This window comes from Periplaneta americana, chromosome 3 (assembly GCF_040183065.1).
Source record: "Periplaneta americana isolate PAMFEO1 chromosome 3, P.americana_PAMFEO1_priV1, whole genome shotgun sequence".
Lineage (NCBI taxonomy): Eukaryota > Metazoa > Arthropoda > Insecta > Blattodea > Blattidae > Periplaneta > Periplaneta americana.
In genome coordinates, this window is record NC_091119.1 from 41,400,853 (window position 1) to 41,408,855 (window position 8,003).

An 8,003-nucleotide genomic window follows, 5' to 3' on the forward strand; every position below is an offset into this window, starting at 1 on the left:
TTGGAGTAACAATGTGCAATAGAATGCACGACCGAACTTCATCAGAATTCGAAGAATAATAATGATGGACAGCAGTCAATGCTATGAGATTTTTATATTATGATCGTATCTCTTTCAGGCAGGGTTTAAGCCACAGTCGCATTTGTCACATTTTGCTACTCGACTTATAAAAATGCAAACGACTTGAATGTAAATGTGCAAAAATACGACAACATTGGACTTCAGAAACAAAGATGGTAATGGAGATAATAAAATTAGAGATGTATTTGAATTAATCTGAATTTAAATGAAATCCTAATGGCATGGGCAATCCTCAAAAAGGTATTGAGCAATAGATGTTCAGGAATTGATTTCAAAGAGTTGGTGCAATTCATATAGACTAAGTTAAGTGAACAATTTCTTCTAATTGACTTATTATAATTCCATTGCATACTGTAAATTGTGAGTGAGGATTTAGTTGCATGAACCTTGTAAAAACTGGAATTAGAAACCACCTTTCAATAGAAAGAGTTAGCCCTCTGGTAACAATAAATCTTGAAGGGCCTACTAGTAAAGAATTTCAATGTTTAGAGTGCACGTAAAATAACATATTCTAATGTGATGTAAATTCAGCAGTAATTGATTCTAAATACAAGGTGTATCTAAATTGGTGTCAAATATTTCGGGGACATGTTCCTAACATCAAAACAATTAAAAAAGTTAATTAGAACATGGGTCTGAAAACCATTCGTTAGGGAGTTATTAAAGGATTTATCCCTTCATTGACCGCTGATTGTTTGGTAGTTTTTTGTTTGTTTGTATTTTGTAGAGCAAAGAAATCAGAAGAAAATGTATTCTGTGAGTGAACAGAACGAAATGATTTGCATCATTTAATTGAAGATGTGCTTCTGGACTTCATCCAACGAATGTGTTTTAACACGATGCTGCTCCTGCTCATTTCAGTCTGATAGTTCGTAATTTTTTTAATGATCGATTTCCCCAAAGATGTATTGGTCGAAGGGGATTCATTGCATGGCCTGCTCGATCACCTGATTTGAATCCAATGGATTTCTTCTTCTGGGGACATTTAAAGTCCCTGTCCTGTACTTAATGTTGATATTCTGAGAGCGTATCCAAACTGGATTTCACGAAATACGAAACACTCCAGTAATTTTCAACAGAGTACGCCAGAGCATGTAACGCAGGTTTAGGGGACACATTGAAGCAGAAGGAAGCCACTTCGAGCAATTTTTGTAACATTAAATTTTGTCTTGTAACTCTGAAATAAATTATTTTGAGACCAATGTTCATATGAACTTTTTGTAATGTTTTGGTGTTAGGAACACGTCCCCAAAATATTTGACACCAATTTAGATACACCCTGTATATCTACGTGTAATACTTAAGTATATCTAGAGTGTAATAAGATGGATTGAAAGTAATAAAACTCCAAGAAACAAATTACATAACTTTTTGTTTCTGCATTACTTACAAATGACTTCATTGCCGCTCTCACATAAGCCTGCCATCGGTCCCTATCCTGTGCAAGATTAATCCATACTGTTTCTGCATACTTTATTAATTTTTATCTTTCTGCACAATTATTTAAAATATTGCACAAGTATTTCGCAATTTGCACAAATATAATTTTTCATTTGTGCATTTTTGCGACAATTATATTTATTTTATAGCTTAAACAGTGCTTTCAGGTGAGAAACAATAAAAAAGAAGTCCACTTTGTGCTAAATTTTTCCATGCTCCCTTCAATGATTCTCAGTGGAGATTTAACACTGTAGTGGGAAGTATTAAAGCAGGGAATCCCATCACTGAAAGCAGAGATGGTGATTTTTTTTTTCAGTTGGTTATTTAACGACGCTGTATCAACTACGAGGTTATTTAGCGTCGATGAGATTGGTGATAGCGAGATGGTATTTGGCGAGATGAGGCCGAGGATTCGCCATAGATTACCTGGCATTCACCTTACGGTTGGGGAAAACCTCGGAAAAAAACCCAACCAGGTAATCAGCCCAAGCGGGGATCGAACCTGTGCCCGAGCGCAACTTCAGATCGGCAGGCAAGCGCCTTAACCGACTGAGCCACGCCGATGGCCTGAGATGGTGATCACAGAGATGGTTTGAAGATAAGAGAAGATCTGTTGTTAATTACCTATCTAAACTGAAAGCAAGAGAAAGCCACTAGTCGAGGCAAAAAATTAAAGAATGTACTTTTCTTAATAAACTATTCAAAATATACAACTCAGAAAGTCCCAGATCATCTTAAAGTAAAAACCTGGTATTTCCAGAACATATTTACAAACAATTTCAATTTTACATTCGGTAATCTGACTACAGATGCATGTAGTTACTGTTTACGAATATCTCACCTACTCAAATCAAGTAATGAAAAAAGAAACTTGCTGCAAATCTGCTCACAATACAGAAACTTTACTATTCATTTAATTAATATTGTATATTTGTATCAATTTATATTCTATTATATCAATATAGATATTTATTATTTATTTCAAATCTAGCTTGGTATCATGTTATTTCCACTGCACCAATTTCATAACCCTCATCACCTTTAACATCTTGACAAAGTAGATGTGCCCAATATTTCCGACCTCAGAGAAGGCCACACTTCATATGATACAAGAAAAGTAACTGTCGTGGGATAAAAACATCTTCTACTTTCGTTTTGCCAGTTAATATTGTCACTTCTATTAAGTTTTCCATGAGTTTTTTCACACCAATTCTTGTTCTATTGCATAATTTTGGTGGATCAATATTTCGCAATAGTACTATTGGTGATTCAATGTGGTAGCAATCCTTGTGGTTTCAAAGAATTCAATAATTCAATTGGATAAACATAGCCTGCTCACTATGTACAACTGCATCGAGAAATTCATAATATGATCTTGGACTGCGTTAAGATACTTATTGCATAAATTGACTAGATTTTAGCCTTCATCATGTATCAACAATGTTATTTAATTTCATGTTATAATTTCCATAGCATCGTGTAAGTCAACGTTGAATACAACAGACAATAATAAAGAACACTGACTGCTATAGAAGATTGCATTTTAACATTATACATGAATGTTTGATCGTATTTATTTTTATTTTCTTATTTTTTAAATTAAATTAACGTCTATTTGCATAATTTTAATGTAGCCTATGCTTTTCTCCTGGTTATGAAGGTTAAATGTTTAAACTTTGGCACATATCGGTCAAAGCGTGTAGATTTGTATAGAGAACGAACGAACATACATACATACATACATACATACATACTCATATTCACTTTTATATATATATATATATATATATATATATATATATATATAATTATGATAAACTGATATATAAATATTCGAATTATCATAAAATCTTAAAATGTGTTAAAATTATTATAAATCAGTTCATAATAATTAATTAATTAATTCAATAGTATGTGAAACTATTTCATACCACTGTACAACCTATGATGTCAAAGGAAACGAGAAACATCGACCATACCACTTTTTTCTTGACCTGAAGAAGAGTACAGCCTAAATTAAATATTTCAAACTCTCAAATAAATAAAGTCATAAAAAAATTAAAATCTGGAATTAGAGGAGGCATTACTTGTTACATTTATTAAAAAAGAATGACAAGTGACATGGGTGATGACAGCTCATACTTATTAAATGTTCTGACAAGTGCAGAACTTGTTAATAAGGCTGACATTACTGGAGCTGTGGATATTTTCAAGGTAAGAAGATGATATTGTTTTATATAATGATATTAACTTTATAATTATAATGCTCTTTTGTTTCAAAATAACATAACATTAATGTTTAATGTTAGTAGAAATACATAAAGTAATGCAAATATATTTCAAACTGAATACTATAAACATATAAGAAATTGTACTATTATCCTTATGCAATAGGCGAGTTCTTACTTGATTAAATGATAAAAGTTTCATCAATATGACAGTACTGTTATTGCAAGTTATCTTGAACTTCCTCAGAGGGGCAGAGGGAAGGAAGCGCGTAACGTGGGTGGAGCCAACCGAGTTGTTTGGGCATGCTCCGCATCATAATCTCTTGTCAAGAAACATAGAACTATTTCCTTCATTGCGTACCAGTAGTGTTAACATGGAGCAGCAACCACAGGGCAGTAATTATGGTGAAATCACACCACCACAGAGAAAAAGTAACGCTGTTATCCATAGCGGAGAAAGAGAAATTATCGCAAATATAATATAAGTGTTGCGAGGAGGAAAAATTAAACAAATGTTTGCTGGAACCTCTTGATAAGGAATATGAGGGAGTGGCTAAATACTCTGGCAAAAGTATTAGTTCCGTGAAGAGAATTAAGAATAATATTGAATTACAACCGATTGAACCTCACACTACTCCGGGAAAGAATAGGTATGTAATGTTTAGAAATTACTGCTATAATAGTTATGTACAATAGTGTGTGTACTGTGAGCGACATAATGAATTACTGTTGTAAGTTATTATTTTGTTATAGTTCTGCAAAACATTATTTCGGTCCAGAATTAGTACTTGTGTAAAGTTGAACCTCACACTACTCCGATACTTCGATCAACATGTCATCGGGATACAATCGAAGAATTCTATCTTGTTCAGAAAGTAGTACCTACGTTTAAGAAGATAATTCCGAATGGATGTTGCAATTGACGAAATAATAATTAATTTTGGATCAAGTGATGAAGACGATGATGATGATGGCAGCAATGATTGGGATATGGATTGTGTATAATTGTAAATTAATGTAAATTCAAATAATAAGCCTGTAAAATATTATTATAAGAATATGTACATATCAGCCATAGGTGTAAGTTATGTAGGCCTAGATAATGTATAGAAATAGCTGTAGTAACTCCGCCATTGCCGGTCCCCAGCTCGGATGAGAGAGGAGGAGTGTACACACGATTATATTTAAATACTTACTCATTATAGGTTAATTAAAACCTGCTACGAAGCTATGTTCTCCTCTCAAAACCAGAGTGTCGTGAGATGATGATGTCTGTATTGAACCAAGTTCTTTTACAGTAGAGAGCCGTAAAGTGAAAGAACCAACGTTTTCTGAAAAGAGTCACGTTACCCGAGAGAGGGGCATCCTTGCCGTGCCGTTACGTTGATGAGTACATGCCGTACTGAGCAGTTCGAAAGACAGACTTAAGGGATGTAAGGTTCAAGATAACTTGCAATAACAGTATAGTACTCGTATTATAAAATCTTAAAATTTGTTAAAAGTATTACAAATCAGTTCATCATAAGTATTATCATATATACCCAAACTATCATACTGTAACAAATAATTCAATAATACGAATATCGACCTTGACAAGCAAGTATATAATGCCTACATATACCTAATGTAGGTACAAAGATAAAGGGGGGACTAGCACACAACAAGAGACTATGTACAGTGCTGTCTCATCTATGTTGAATTTGTGAAAATATACACATTTGTCCCCTTCATTTCTCTACATGCTACTAGAAAAATCAACAGTCCAGGGACATGTAGAGGAAGAAATGCCATTTTGGGCATCTTAAAATTCGAGAAATTGGTCAAAAGTGATTGTTTCCCACTCCTATGGGAGAACCAGAGCCAGAGAAAGCCAGGACACTTGTCCTCTTATTTTCATCATAAAAAATTCCCAAACAAATCAATGATATTGAGGCGACAACCTGTCCTTGTAAGTACGTATTGAAACCTCACAGTTTTCGACTGATTAATGTTGTAAACAAAATTCTCAAACCAGCCACATATTGTCTGCTTACAATTCTTGTCAGTCCTCAATGATATTAATGAAAATAATTGATTAAATGGCGATCTTACTCGTGTTAATTGTGTAAGCATGTGCAGCTTACAGCTGTTTCGGTGCTTCTTCACACCATCCTCAGAGCCTACTAGATCTCGGCGTCATCTCGAACTTCGCTGCCTGTTGTGTGGGTGCGTTCGATTGTTGAAAAGTTTTGAAATATGGTGTCAAATAGTGTGTGTGTTCTGAAATTGATCTGTGTGTTGAGAATTTGATCAGGGTGTGTTTTAGTGTGTCTGTATATTTCATATTGTTCTAGTGTGTTGAGTTTTTGGTTTCTGGGTTGTATGTGTAGGATTTCCATGTCTGTATTTATGTTATTGTATGTGTGGTTAGCATTAGTTATGTGTTCGACATATGTAGATGTATTGTGTCCTCTGGTTATTGCCATGGATAAATATATAATAGGATGCGAAACTGCGGTCAGCACCATCTGGATTTGGGGGTCTGAAATAAGGTGATCAGCGCCCAACATCGTAGGTGGTGAACATTAGAACTACGTGTTGGGTACATTACCCAGAGTTCTCTATTTATCCATTCGAGATATTGCTGTACGGGAGAGTCGAAGAGCCAAGATGGCGGACTGAAACTTGCTAATAAATGAACATAAAGTGATACTTGTGTGTATAAGCGGTGTATGTTAAACAGTGATGTTTATGGACGTTGTAAAAATAGTGTTGTTGAATGTATTGTAAAGTAATAGTAATATAATAAATTGAACTATCTAAGTAGTTCTTGCAGACTTTTCCACTGTGCTGTACAATAAATACCCAAAGAATATAATCCCAATTATCTAACCTTTTGTTTTATTTTTTGTCTCTGTCTGGTTATATTTTAATCGGGCAGTGTAAAACACATCGTCTCTTTTATCTTCCTGTTGGCTCCGGTAAGAATTTTCAGTAGAATAAGCTGTGAGGAATAAAAATGTAAATGTTTTATTTTAAATTGGGTTAGTTTTGAATATCTATGAGGGTGGGAGGGAATACTTTCTGCACAGTTTAACATTCTCGTCAGGCGCGCTGCTAAATGCATGGAGTAATTACTCTTTTCGCTACTTGGTATGCTGCTAGATGTAATAATGCCCCTCCCACAAATAGATGGCAGCAAGATCAATTTCTACAACAGCGCCTCTAGTATGTGTTACGGGAAACTCATTAAGTTTCGCATCCTATTATATATTTATCCATGTTATTGCTTTAATGTGTTCTTTGTATCGAGTTTGGAATGATCTGCCTGTCTGTCCTATGTAGAAACTGTCGCAACTATTGCATGTGAGTTTGTATACGCCTGTGTGGTTGTATTTATTTGTTTGTGTTGTTTGTGTGTTGAGATGTCTTTGTAGTGTGTTTTCTGTTCTGTATGCTATGTTGTATTTCTGTTTTCTGAATGAGGATGCGATCTTGTGTGTTTTTGTTTTCGTATGTTAGTGTGATGTATTTCTTGTGTTTGTGTTGTGTTTTGTGTGTTTTGTGTTTGTTGAGTTTTTGTTTTGTCTTTCTTATGATGTTGTCTATTATGTTTGAGTTGTAACCATTTTCTTGTCTATGTATTTGATTGTGTTCACTTCTTCATTGTAGTGTTGTTGGCTCATGGGTATGTTGAGTAATCTGTGTACCATTGTCCTGAATGCAGCATGTTTGTGTTGTGTGGGGTGATTAGGCAGCGAAGTTCGAGATAACGCCGAGATCTAGTAGGCTCTGAGGATGGTGTGAAGAAGCACCGAAACAGCTGTAAGCCGCACATGCTTACACAATTAACACGAGTAAGATCGCCATTTAATCAATTATTTATATTCAAGTGTTAAAAGTAGTGTACGAAAGATTCAACATGGATATTAATGACTACAGTACCGTACTATAACACTGATAATGCACATTGGTATCTAAATGTAAAAAAAGGTCAAAATTCACTAGCAATATCTATATCGACGCTATGAGATTTACAGCACTACAGATCTTTCAGTTGATATTGTGTAATAATCTGACACAAACCAAGAAGTAAATAAATAAGAGAGTTGAGGTGCTGACCCATCTGGAATTCAAGCACAAGAAAACTATTCTTGGATCATGACAACAAACCCCAATCCACAATGCAAAACATCGATTTTATTATTTTTTTGAGCACTGACTTCTGAAAAGTAAGGTGAATTAGCTTGTTTGTAGAGTGCACTCTTATTTCCA